This window comes from Centrocercus urophasianus, unplaced genomic scaffold, assembly GCF_019232065.1.
Source record: "Centrocercus urophasianus isolate 14NV4802_14NV808 unplaced genomic scaffold, USGS_Curo_1.0 seq_17, whole genome shotgun sequence".
Taxonomy (NCBI): Eukaryota; Metazoa; Chordata; class Aves; order Galliformes; family Phasianidae; genus Centrocercus; species Centrocercus urophasianus.
The window spans coordinates 25,482,385-25,494,852 of record NW_024884722.1 but is presented as its reverse complement, the minus strand read 5'-3'; the positions used below and the strand labels follow the sequence as shown (position 1 = coordinate 25,494,852).

Sequence of the window (12,468 nt, the reverse complement as noted above, 5' to 3'; positions counted from 1 at the left end):
CCAAGCAGAGCTGACTTTTGACTTCACCAAAGTCAGTTTTAACTGTTCTGCTTAGTTGGTACTTAGTTGTTGTTTTCCCCATTCTTCCTGAAAGAGCAGCTAAGCCAATTCTAACCACTTTGGATTTGATGTGGGCTCCAAGCAGACATGGGCAATTACTACAGCACACTTGACACAAAGTAATGTTTGCAGCACAGTAAGCTGGCCAGTTTTCTGGAGTTTTTCCTGTCACAAGGACTGTTCTAGGTCTTAGTGCTCACTGAGCAATGAGTACCTCGGAAGGCAAAAAAATCCCCATTTGTGTTAAGCAGTGGCTGACTGCTGCTTCAGTCTCAAAATTGCACGAGTTTTATAAATGTGTGTGATCAGTGGAATGTATAATCCAGTCTCAGCCAAATCAATCTCTTAATTCTTCTCCTACAGTGAATTGTTCTGGATAATTTTATGTTATATTAAAATACCCTGTTAATTAATTTTTAATGCACTTAAATGTAACCTCTGTGATTTCATTAACAGTATGCTCTTCTTTATATCGTGAGAGTGCACTTGATCTACCCTCCCTATATACTTCATTGTCTTGGGTTCTTCTGGCATATCCTAAATTAGTTAATCACCAATGTGAACTGTCAGTCTGTTCAATTTTTGTTCTTATGAAAATCTCTAATTCCCTAGCAGTGCTTATTGTCTTCCTCTTAGACCCCTGCTGTTTCAGCTTTAATGTTTTTCAAAGAGTGCTTTTGATTTATATAAGGTCATTATAATTATGTATTTTCTGTTCTCCAGCATTTGTCTGTATTCTGAATAGCTTTGCCCATTTATCATTGTGTAAGATTCTGTTGTATTCATACAGTGCTGCAAGAAAACAATTTTTCTTCAGTTTTGCATGGCAGTGGGTGTAGATCAGAATGCTGTCATAACATCGGTGATTGGAAACTTGAGACTAAATCAATGAGACTAAATATAGAAGTCGTAGTCATTTCATATGTTATTTCACTGACAGTAATGGAAGCTGAACCAAGCTTTTTAATGGAATTATTAGTAAGGAAAAAGTGGTTCATACAAGCTGCCTTGTTGAATTCATGTTGTCTTGATTTACAAGACATAGCTCCAGTCATTTAGATGGATACTTAAAATATTCTGAAGTATTGACAATGTATTGAAAAAGTTCTCTATGCTAATATAAACCTGTGAAAATAATGAAACAATCACTGAATTAAAAGATTCCTTTGTTTTTATATCAGAGAGTAAATAATAATGAGTAAGAGGATGAGTAGAACTTACAGTAAAATGTTTTTTCTTTTGCAGTCTGTAAGTGTGTGATTCAGGCCAGAATACTATTATTATTTGAAGATTCATGAACTTAAGAAAGTCATGGACCACATGATATTATATGATAAAATCAGTTCAAATGATCTAAATTCTGAATATGTTAGAATTATGACATTCTAGTGCCAGTCTTACAAAAGAAATGAAACAACTGCCCACTGTACTGGGCAAAGTTGGAGAAGGCAGTACGTTGTTATAACATGTAAATATGTTATGTGTTAAATGTGCAAAAAAAAAAAAAAAGTACTGTTGGATACTTCTTTTTTGATTACTGGCTAAATTAAAAACTTTGTATAAAAAGTCAGTAGATGAATATTTAGAATCAGTTTTCTCCACTTGAAGAATGAGTGATGTGGTGGTACACAAACGAGCTCGTGCCCTATGCATGCATCAAGGCCATATAATACTGTTGCAATTTTTACTTGACAGCTAAGAGAGAAACTCATTGCAATTCTGCATTGTTGCCTGCTATTTCACATGATATTTCAGAGCATTGTTTGTGATCCCCAAATGATGCATTTCCAGTCCTCTGGGAGGAGTATGCCTTCCCAAATGAAGATCAGCTATGAAGCTTCTGTGTCACAGCCCAATCTGCAATACTGTGTGTGTTTGTGTGTCTGCAGTTAGACACTAAGCTGCAAATTTTCAGCCTCCTTTCATAGTATTTATGGCAGCTACAACAGCACTGGGAAGTGAGATGCCTTCAGCATGAACACCAGGATCACTGTGGTGGGATAACAGATTATGGCGCCAAACCGTTTTGCTGAATGCCCACTCAGCTCTGGGATCCAGGTTTCTTTCTACCCCAGTGGCTTTGTCTGCAATTGCAAATGCTATTAGAGGTTATACTCCAGTGACTTTAGAGAAAATGACCCTTTCTTGAAGTTTAGTTATTCCAAAACTCTGTTTTCTCCTTCTTGTTACCTATTTCTATCCTTCCCTGACAACACGTACATATATTTTTGACATTTTTCTTCATTTCCTCCTAGATACTAATGCTAACTCCTGTTTTTCTCTTGAAGCTTTTTCTGTACTCATTCCACAGCTGAATCTCTTGGGCCGAGAAAGAACATGTATCTGTGCCCCTCACAACATGGCCTTGGGCAGTAGAATGCATCCCATATGGAACTTAATGACTTCAGGTAAGAAAGAAGTAATTAAAGCAGATGAATTGTAAGAGAACTGTTTGTATGCAAATATATTAGTGGAAGTCTGTGATTCAGATGTCTGTGGGCTAAATTATGAAAAAAGTATTGCTCATTTAAAAATTCATTATAAAGAACATAAAATGAATTTCAAAATATGTTATGAAATAAGAACTCGTGAAACCCCCAACTACTTTAAAGCAGTCTGAAGTACAACACAGTGTATTTTTTCTTTCTATTATTATTTCGAATTTTAATTATTTATTGATGTGGTGTTATTTTTTCCATCTTCGACCGCTTTTAGTAACTTTAGCTTTTACACCATCTCTTTTAAAGGTGTTTTTTTTTTTTTTTTTTTAATGTTAAAACTCAGAGGGTATTTCCAATTTTATTTACCACAAGTTCCTACTGGATTGGTAATGGATGCCATGTTTTGACTATTTTAGTAGAGAGATTACTTTTGCAATTCCCTATCTTGATCAAACAGTACAGATTGGGTATTATTAAAATCCAAAATTAATATTTCACTATAGTGTGGGCTCACTATTAAAATAAAAACATGAGTATGCTATAAAAATCTTCATGTATAATTCTTACCGTAAATTATTGCTTGCATCAGAAACAGTGTTGCCAGCAGGAACAGGGCAGTGATTGTTCCCCTGTACTCAGCTCTGGTGAGGCCGCACCTCAAGTGCTGTGTCCAGTTTTAGGCCCTTCACTGCAAGAAAGGCATTGAGGACCTGAAGCAGGTTCAAAGAAGGGCAGCAAAGCTGGTGAGGGGTCTGGAGCACAGGCCTTATGAGGAGAGGCTGAAGGAGCTGGGGTTGTTCAGTCTGTAGAAGAGGAGGCTCAGGGGAGACCTCATTGCTCTTTGTAACTGCTTGAAGGGAGGTTGTAGTGAACTGGGGGTTGGTCTCTTCTCTCGTGTAATTGGTGACAGGACTAGAGGGAATGGCTTCAGTCTGCACCAGGGGAGATTTAAACTGAATGTTAGGAAATACTACTTCTCTGAAAGAATGGTCAGGCACTGGAATGGGCTGCCCAGGGAGGTGGTGGAGTCACCAACCTTGGAGGTGTTCAAGGAATGTTTGGACGTTGGGTTGAGGGATATGGTTTAGTGAGAGCTATTGGTGATATGTGATATGTGTGATCTTGTAGGTCTTTTCCAACCTTGGTGTTTCTGGGATTCTGTTGTTGTGTAGGCATGGGATGTACAAGTTGTGTTATTATGCAAAATATGTTATTGTCAAATTAGTTCTGGTTCTGAGCAGATCATGCTATCCTTGCTCATTTGTCTTGTCATTTTCTAGAGATGGGAATACGTATCTTTTTTGGTATGTCTTTCTTTGTATGTACAAGCACATATATATTTGTACTTTTACCTGCTTTAGTTAAATCTTCAGCATTTTGTTTTTATTATATTCAGATCTGCTTCTCAGCTTTGCCTGAAGTTGTATCTGTAGAAGAGCTGTAGATCTCTTTCCTCCATGGGTGTCAGTCAGAAGACTCCCTGGTACTGAGGAACTCCCAGCTAAGATGTGATTAGCAGATATTTTGCAAAATGCATTTATTTCTTTCACTGTTCTCTTTAAAACTTTCTTTTTGGTAACATCATGAAACCATATGCTTTTTGGGGCAAAGACTGCATGAGGGAAGGAGGTCTCTAATTAGAATTTGAAAAAACACTGGGATACGATTAAGCACTAAAAACCTGAAACTTAAGAAAAACTGTGTGAAATACATGTTGGTGCCATTAAAACAGAATGTGGAATACTGGTGGACTCATCATGTGGAAATGTTCTCTAGGAAGCTGGAAAAGGATAGAAATAGAGGCTAACAACTTCAGAGGACAACACTTGAGAGTTTTTACTGCTGATGAAGACCATCCTTGATGGCTTTTTTCAATTATAAAGCAGAAAACAAAATCTTACCTGGTTACTTTCTGAGATGAATCAGTCCGGTGGGAGTGATGGATTAACTCAGTGAGCATTTACTGCAGCCATTCTACTTTATCAGTAACTAAAGTCCTAAAGTATCAAGGAAAGTACACCAATTAGCTTAGACATTACAGATTAGTCTCTGAAATAATTCTAACAATTTTGATATGATTGGGTGCATAGACTGTATCAGTTATTTAAGAATTGCAAACTTCATCGAGATTTGTTGGGTGACAAATCTCTTGGTCTTCCGTTGTTCCAGACTTAGCTTGTCAATAAGTAGTGGATGGTGACAGCTGTCATAATATTTCAAGATCCTTTCTAAAGAACGGTGGATGTAACTTGTTAGAGGAGATATTATACCTTGCTAAACAGCCACTAGAGTTCAAAAGATAATACATTTTTTTTCTGTACATTTCTTAGGAAAGCACTAAATGTAAGGATGTTTATCAGTTTAATCTGGGGAAGAAAGAGACTAACAGAGTCCTGAAAGTTAAAGGACTGGTTTATGTTGTCTTCAAGGTCATTCTCCAAATCTGCTGACATTGTTAAATTAACTTATGCTGTTACAAAACCAAAATTATACTGAATAGTATCCAAGTAAACTACAGCCAATATTTTTCCACTGCTGACGCGTCACAGCTGAATATTGATACAGAGATTTTCAGAGCTGCGTTAGGTGAATTGATGGTCACGTGTGCTGAGAATGGTGGCTAAAATGCCTCATTCTGTGCATTTCAGCTCAGTTTAACTCTGTAGCCCTACCAGAATTAAGTGGCCTCTTTGCTATAAGGCATCTTGCACTTAATTCATGTTCCATCACATGCATCTCAGAAAAATCATTCTGCTTTGTAGAGAAGCTGGATGTTTTACAATGACTTACTTTTCTGCATTCTTTCCTCAACTACATACTTACACAAATACTGTTTGAATTAGGCTGTTAAAAGTTTATGCATAAATCTTAATACTGTATGCTGCTCTCTAACACAAGCTCAAAGTGAGTTGCCTTCCCAGTGACATTGCTGAAGTTGGAATGTATGAGGACTGCTCCAAAAGTATGACCTCTGCTTTTATTATGTTGGCCTGTGACATCACAGGTAGATGTTGGTGGTATGGCAGTAGGGGTTGAACCTTCCTGCTGATACTCCATTACATTTTGTTGCCATATGACAGATGACAAAAGAGGGGCAGTCTGGCAGATGATGTCTGACGTGGAGATATGTATGAATCAAAGGTGGAATTGAATCTCTCCATGTGAAAACAAATGACACCTATTGACATTAATTGATGCCTATTGAACATTGAATGTTTAGGGAGACCAGCCAATGAATGTGAGCATGATGAGATGATGGGTTGTACATTTCAACAGTGGTGACATCAGCAGTGGGTCATTTCCATTTGAGCGTGGCATGCAGGTTTTTTTCATGAATGGTGAAAATATATAGCTAATGATGGTGACTATGTTGAAAAACGGAGTTTTATGGCTGAGAATTTGCTCTATCAAATAGTGTTATTGTGCTCTTTGTGTCTTGGGCATTGCAAGCACCAAAACAGCTGTTCTTGAGGCTGACTGTTTACTAGTTCAAAATTCTTGGTTTGCTTCCCAAACAAATGGTTGAATCTACAGATACCTGGAGCTACAAAAGTCTGAGAACATTAAAGCTATGTATGCATGCACGTACATCTGCATCTCGGTATGTCTATGTCTGTAACGTGTGTTTTGTTCTTATTGCTCTCAAGTAGAAGTGCTGTAAAATTTTTAAGCAGCTGCCCTTTCCGATAGGTGCTACCTTGGGATTCATTCCATTGTTCACTGAAAGTCAATAACAAAGATCCCATTACCTTTACTCTTGCAGAATTGGGGCTTTAAATGAAATGACCAATCCTGCTGTGCTTTTTCTCACGAATATTCACTTGAACTGTACCATGATATTACTTTTGGCTTCACTGACTTGTTTCTGCAATAGCTCATCATAAATGTTTTTATCAGTATTTGGTCAGGACCAGTGGATGTCGGTGGAAACATAAGTTTAGCAAACGTTAGAGCAAAATTCTTAACAAATAATTTTAATTAATAAGCACAGTTAATCGTACAAGGAATCTGATGCAGAGATGTTACGCAGCAAATTAAAATCCAGAGACAGATCATGTGATTCTTGGGTTCAGAAATGTTCAGAAAAGTCTGGCATTTGAACACCAGATGCTTCTAAATAATGAATGGCTGACATGCAGGCCACAGACCAGGAATTATTTGCCAAGTATGTAGGGGTATAAGGAATTTAGTCAGGCTGTTTGCTTACTTGTGCCATCCTGTCCTTCACAACAATCAGAAAATAGTATCAAATTTTCTAGAAGACAAAACTTTACTTTCTAATTGTGGATGTTTGTCTTTAGGGTGTAGTCTTTGTCCATTGAAGTTACACAGAGTTACTCTTTGTCTTAGTAGAGACTACTACTTTTCATTCGTTTTGATGTTACCCTTTTTACAAGAATGAAATTTATTCAGACTGAAGTGCCCCTACAAGAATTCTACGTATGTCACACGCATTATGTTATTTCAGGAGGGAATAGAAAAGGAAATACTCTGCAGAATTGCTGCAGAAAACAATTTTTGTTCCTTGCATTATTGCTTTATCTCTTCTACTTCATTATGGCAGTAGAACTGAATGCAAATGAGAAAAATGGACCAATCCCAGATACCCATTCTGTGGGATTTAACTTAGGAATTGAATATCCAGCTTGAATTTTTTTCTAGGCAATTTGCAAGTCAGATTATGTGAAAAATCCAGACAGTGTACATTTTTATCCTGGGCATAGGAGCGTTTCAGCTTTCTCTCATCATTGTTTTATGAAGAAAGTGGTGATAAAAGGCCTCTCACTTCAGGACTGTGGATGTAACATTATCTGCCTCCTCCATGCCTCTGTCTCTCTAGGTTCTAGCAGAGTGATTTAGAAGTCCAGGGACATCTCGGTTCTTCCGATAACATGGGCTTTCTTTTGTTTTTCATCTCTCACATCTTTTCCTTGTGGAATCTGACCTACAAATATGTTCACAGATGAGGGGCACCTTTTGAATTCCTTGACAATATTTGTACCTTTCATAATTAAGAAAATAATGCTTAATTTTAGGATAACCTTTTCTTGCCCCACATTGCTAACGTATTACTCTTTCATACAAAGCAATAAAATCTTCTGTTAGAAATTATTCTATACAGTGATTATTTTTTTTTCACAGTGATTGTGTTTGTGAGAGTGCACATACAGCTCTTTTATCTAATGGGATCATTTTTCAGCTCTGGGGCTGGATGAATTTTTATTTGAGTCTTCTCTTCTCTTGAGCTGGGAAAGTTGGGAGGAAGGCATTTGCATTTTAAGTAACTTTCACCAGTAAGGTTGATAGAGCAATGAGCTCTAAAAGTGTAGGAAGGAGACGATCTTCATTTTGTCTTATGTCTTCTCCATCAGATGTGTTATTACCCATCGTTCCTCTTTCTCTGTACTTACAACCCTTTTGGGAACATCTTTCTGGGATGTGAGAAGCCATGCTTTCTCATCTGCTATTAGACACTAGGGCTGTTCCCAATATCCACAGCTCTGATCTTAATTCCCCATACTGTCATTTGTTTTCTGAGTTTTGATGCAGTAACTTTTTCTTCCAGGATTAACACTTGATCGACACCCATGAATTCTGTTAACTTTTAACACACTCTCATGCCAATAATTCCTGCCCTTACTTTGTTACCCTCTCAGGATGGCCTTCCCCCCACCCCCAACAGTTGCCTGAAGGAGCCATGCTGGTTGTATGTGAAGGCCATTTGAAAGCAGGGAATCATAAAGTATCCTGCATCGTTGGCTTATTCAATCCAGAGCACCTACAAGAAATGAGTCATCCTAGCATAAAGAACAAGTGTGTTATTTAAATGTTGTCTTGCATAGTCACCAAATGGTGAAAAGTATCCTGTTTTTTATTAACAGATTTAGGTTTAGTTATAAGTGACAGGAACCTGTGCTTGGAACAAGTCTTGCTAAATGCTCTGGGGGAAGAAGTCTCTTAAATTGCATCCTGTTTTGGGTTCTTTGTGACGTAGTACGCTTAGGTCTTATGGCAATTTAGTAGTGGTACATTAAATTTGCTTATAATCCACTGAGGAAAGCCATAGCCGAATTGCTAATATAATACTGAAAGCAGATTATTTTACTCTTTGAATCTATTCATTCAGTGCTAGAGAAGAAGTCCGTCTTTGGTTATTAAAGACAAATGTCAGCAGGAGTCAGTGGAAATAATTCCATTGACTTCAGTTGGATTAGTATCAGTTTCAGATGAAGTAATTATAGGAAATGACTGTGTATGTACTGCTGCTGAAATGCAAACTGAAAGAAATACCAAGCTCGGTTCATTTTGGTGAGGGACAGGCAAGTTAGATACCTTCCACAAACTAATTAAGATGAGTCTTTTTTAACGCATTCATAAAATGTTTCATGCTTGCAATGTTACTAAAATTAATGTTACTTTGAAGATGAGCTGTGCTGAGTCAGAACTTTGCAAGTGTCTTTAGATCACACGGCTTTGCTGTCACACAGAAGACAAATCCATTACTGTATTGTAGGTATTTATTCACATAATAATTTGCAGAAATGTTATAGCATTATGGGAAATAGGATGTAATGGTAGAATAGCTGCCTACTTAATTTTAGACTGAGGTGGCTTGGAGAGAGGAAGTCATTAGAAGTCTTGCAGAACAAGTAGTCACATTTTTTTTTTCCCCTCCAGCAATAATTCAGTGATTACATAGCTGTTAATAAATCTTGCAGAACATTTCTCTGTTTGGATTTTAAGTAGTAGAATTCCAGCTTAAGTAGATGCCTAGAGTTGTACAATTTGTTACAAGGGGAGCATCAGGCTACATCTGTGATTATTTCACGTGCACAACTCAATTAAAAAAATAAGGAGAATAAGGCTTTAATATTGTTTAGGGAGGATTATGGCAAGACTTCATTAAGAATGCAGATTTCTTCAGGCTGAGTTCTGCACTTAAGCGAGGTTTGATCAATAATACTGCTCTGCTTAGGCTTGATTGATTCAGCCTATTATGTGCTCAAGGAATGGATGAACAAAATGTTCCCTGGAATAAGAAATGGGTGCTCCTTCAATATAAATGGTTGTTCCTTCTCCTTGGGGCTAAGCCTCACCATGCTTATTCATATTATGGTTTATTATCCTTCTGTATGTTATGTAGTCTTATAGGACAGGCTCTGTTTTTTACATCATCCCAGTGATCATTTACCTCATCTCATCTCTGTTTCTCTGTATTGCATAGGAGAAATCTAAATGACACCTTATATTTTTTAGTGAGTTTTCCTGTGTATCATGGCCAACGGTCTGATCCTTATGCACCAAATCTCACCAAGAAAGTTTTACAGTGTTTATACACAACAAAGCTCCCAAAGGCTGTGCAGGTGATGTAGCAAGCCCATCCTTGTTACTGATGTCTGTACCAGATTAAGTGTTCTGAGATTAACTTCTGTATGAAAATGAATTCAACTATGCAAGTTGCCCGGCTTAGCATGATTAAATAAACATAGTACAGGAGAAAAAGACACTTTTGAATGACTTCTGAAGACATAAATAAATTGGTAGGAGTGCCCTGAAGATGATACACATGTTAGGTAATATTACTGTTACATTAGTCTGTAAACTATTAGTCTGTTAAGCTCGGTTTTCTGATGTAGGCACTAGTCCTTTTGTCAAGATTCACAGAAAAAAATGTTTTCTGTGAAAAAACAGTAACTGACCAAAGTTAAATCATTTCCAGTGAAGAGCTTTCACTGATTTCTACTTTAAGAGTATTTTATGATTATAAACAAACCACTGAAAACCAAAGAAATGCAGCTTGCACACTGAATTTAAGACTTTTTTTGTTTTACCATTCTGGGTATTTCTGTTCTGCTCTTTCTCCTTTTCCTTTCCTTTGAATGACTTTTTTCTTTTTTTTTTTTTTTTTTTTTTTTAGCTTTAATTTCACAATATATTACGTGCATTCAGCAATGCATGAAGTATTTCAAAGGTTTCTGAACACATTTTGGACTTCAATGAACTAGTTACCTGTTTGCCAATGCATGCTTCTGTGTTCTTGCTGCTATGTAACTATCTCTAGTGACTAATTCATTCAAATGATTTTGGTTTTAGCTTTAAAATACTTGTATTTATTAGAAAACTGCATTGCAATGGAAATGAGTGGTGGTGAAGTTAAATTCTTTTTAGCCTGTTCTATGTTGAAAATACCAACTCCATGAATCAACATATCTGCTTAAGTGGGTTTTGTTTCAAATAATAAAGAAATGATTAAGTGGAAAATGTTTCACCAGAGCAGACCATTGATGAACCAGTAGCCATGTTTATAAGAGAATATTCTCAGAAACTGTCCAAACCAAGACTAAATTAAGCATGAAAACGATGTGTTTCACAAAGCGAAACTGGGACTAATTTGACTTCTCCTGGATTTCTGTCTGGATAGAATTCTGTGTGTTAGGAAGAGAATATACTGCTTTTACTTTTTGTACATCTTAACTGGAGAAATACCTTTTGCTTTTTTCCAAAAATGCCTTGGCCTGTTTGGCACAGCAGGTGTGACTGCTGATTGGCTGGTGCTTCTCTGACAATGGAGAAAATTCAGTCAATTCCCAAGTGCAAACAGACATCTATTTTCACTGCTTACAACAAAACAAATCACTGCTGGCTGTAGCAGAATGGCACCGAGCCTCAGGCAGGCACAAACAGGCTTACTTCAATACCTTTGTGGAGGGGGTGAAAAAAGAACACATTCTATTAGAAAAGTGAATTTGCTTTCTAAACATTTTTAAGGTATCACCTTGTAGAAAATTTCTGCTGTCTATGGGTAAGGCTGCATTTGATATGTGCTGGAGATACTCCACCACTATAGAACTTTAATTTTATTTCGTATGGTTCAAAGTTCTGGTTAAAGTCAAAAGTTACTTTGTCAATGTTATAAGCCAATGGCATTGTCTGTCACCTTGTTCCTACCAGTTTGTATCTCCTGTGCACATTTTATCATGTTCCAAAGTTATTCTTTAATAACTTTATTGTCGGTGTACTTTTTTCAATCTCAAATTTCAGCTACAGATCATCAGTTAGATTTTTTTCTAAATTAAATTATAATTTAGGAAGCTTTCACATTTTTTAATGTTTTTAAGAAGACATTTTTTAGAAGGTGTATGCCATATTAATGAAAATATCTGCCTCAATATGGTAAGCAATTACAAAAGTCAGAGTTCAACATATGTGTCAGCACAGATTGACAGCTTCAAAGATCCTGCTTTGCTGCTCAGTCTGTGCCCCTGGCGTTCACAGTGCCAGTCTGTGTGCACATAAGCACTAAGCCACTCAGCACGTGCTGCCTTCTCCTTCCTCTGGGGCCTTTCTAGATGGCACAGATGCCACCCCCATGGAGTAAATCAAGCTCATCTTGTAATTGCTGTCCCCAGCTGCTCTTGTGTATGTCTTACATGCTGTCAGCAACACTCGTGCTGGTGATCAAGCTGAGCGGATTTGAACATGGCAAGTCTGATTTGAAGGTAGAGTGGCCTGGAACCATAGCAAGGACAGAGAAGGAATATGTGGGGTAACACTGACCCTCAGTTCTAGTGTCACCAAGAGAGAAGAAACAGTAACTTGTTTGCCAAGTATGGGACTTTGAACTGAGGTTATGGGAGTGTCAGGCAAGGAAGCAGATTTCTGGTGCATTCAAGGACTTTGGGGTTGAATTAGCAGTAAGGCCATGTTTTATGTCAAAAACTACGAGCTGATGACATGTAGCAGGAACACACACAACTGAGAGGGAACTTCATTAAGAATGTGTAAAGTCTAAAGATTAAATTAAATAGATGTAAGCTGATATGAGCTTGAGAGAGAGACTGTGACGTAAACTTACCAAAGAAAACAACTTGGAACAGGAGCCAGAAAGGAGGACATGAGGATGTCTTTTAGGAGGCATGGGGACAGGCAGCCTTCCTCTTCTTGTACTCTCAGCAGTATCTGCAGC

The 12,468-nt window shown here is 37.4% G+C and overlaps 1 long non-coding RNA gene across 2 annotated transcripts in view; it reads left to right on the top strand.

Annotated features, from left to right (window-relative positions):
- The window catches only part of LOC122159892, a 199,930-nt gene that overhangs the window by 30,036 nt on the left and 157,426 nt on the right, over nucleotides 1-12,468 (top strand). For both annotated transcript variants that reach the window (XR_006168694.1, XR_006168693.1), the window contains exon 3: nucleotides 2,349-2,468. This is a non-coding gene — a long non-coding RNA (uncharacterized LOC122159892). The remainder of the gene's footprint in view (nucleotides 1-2,348; nucleotides 2,469-12,468) is intronic.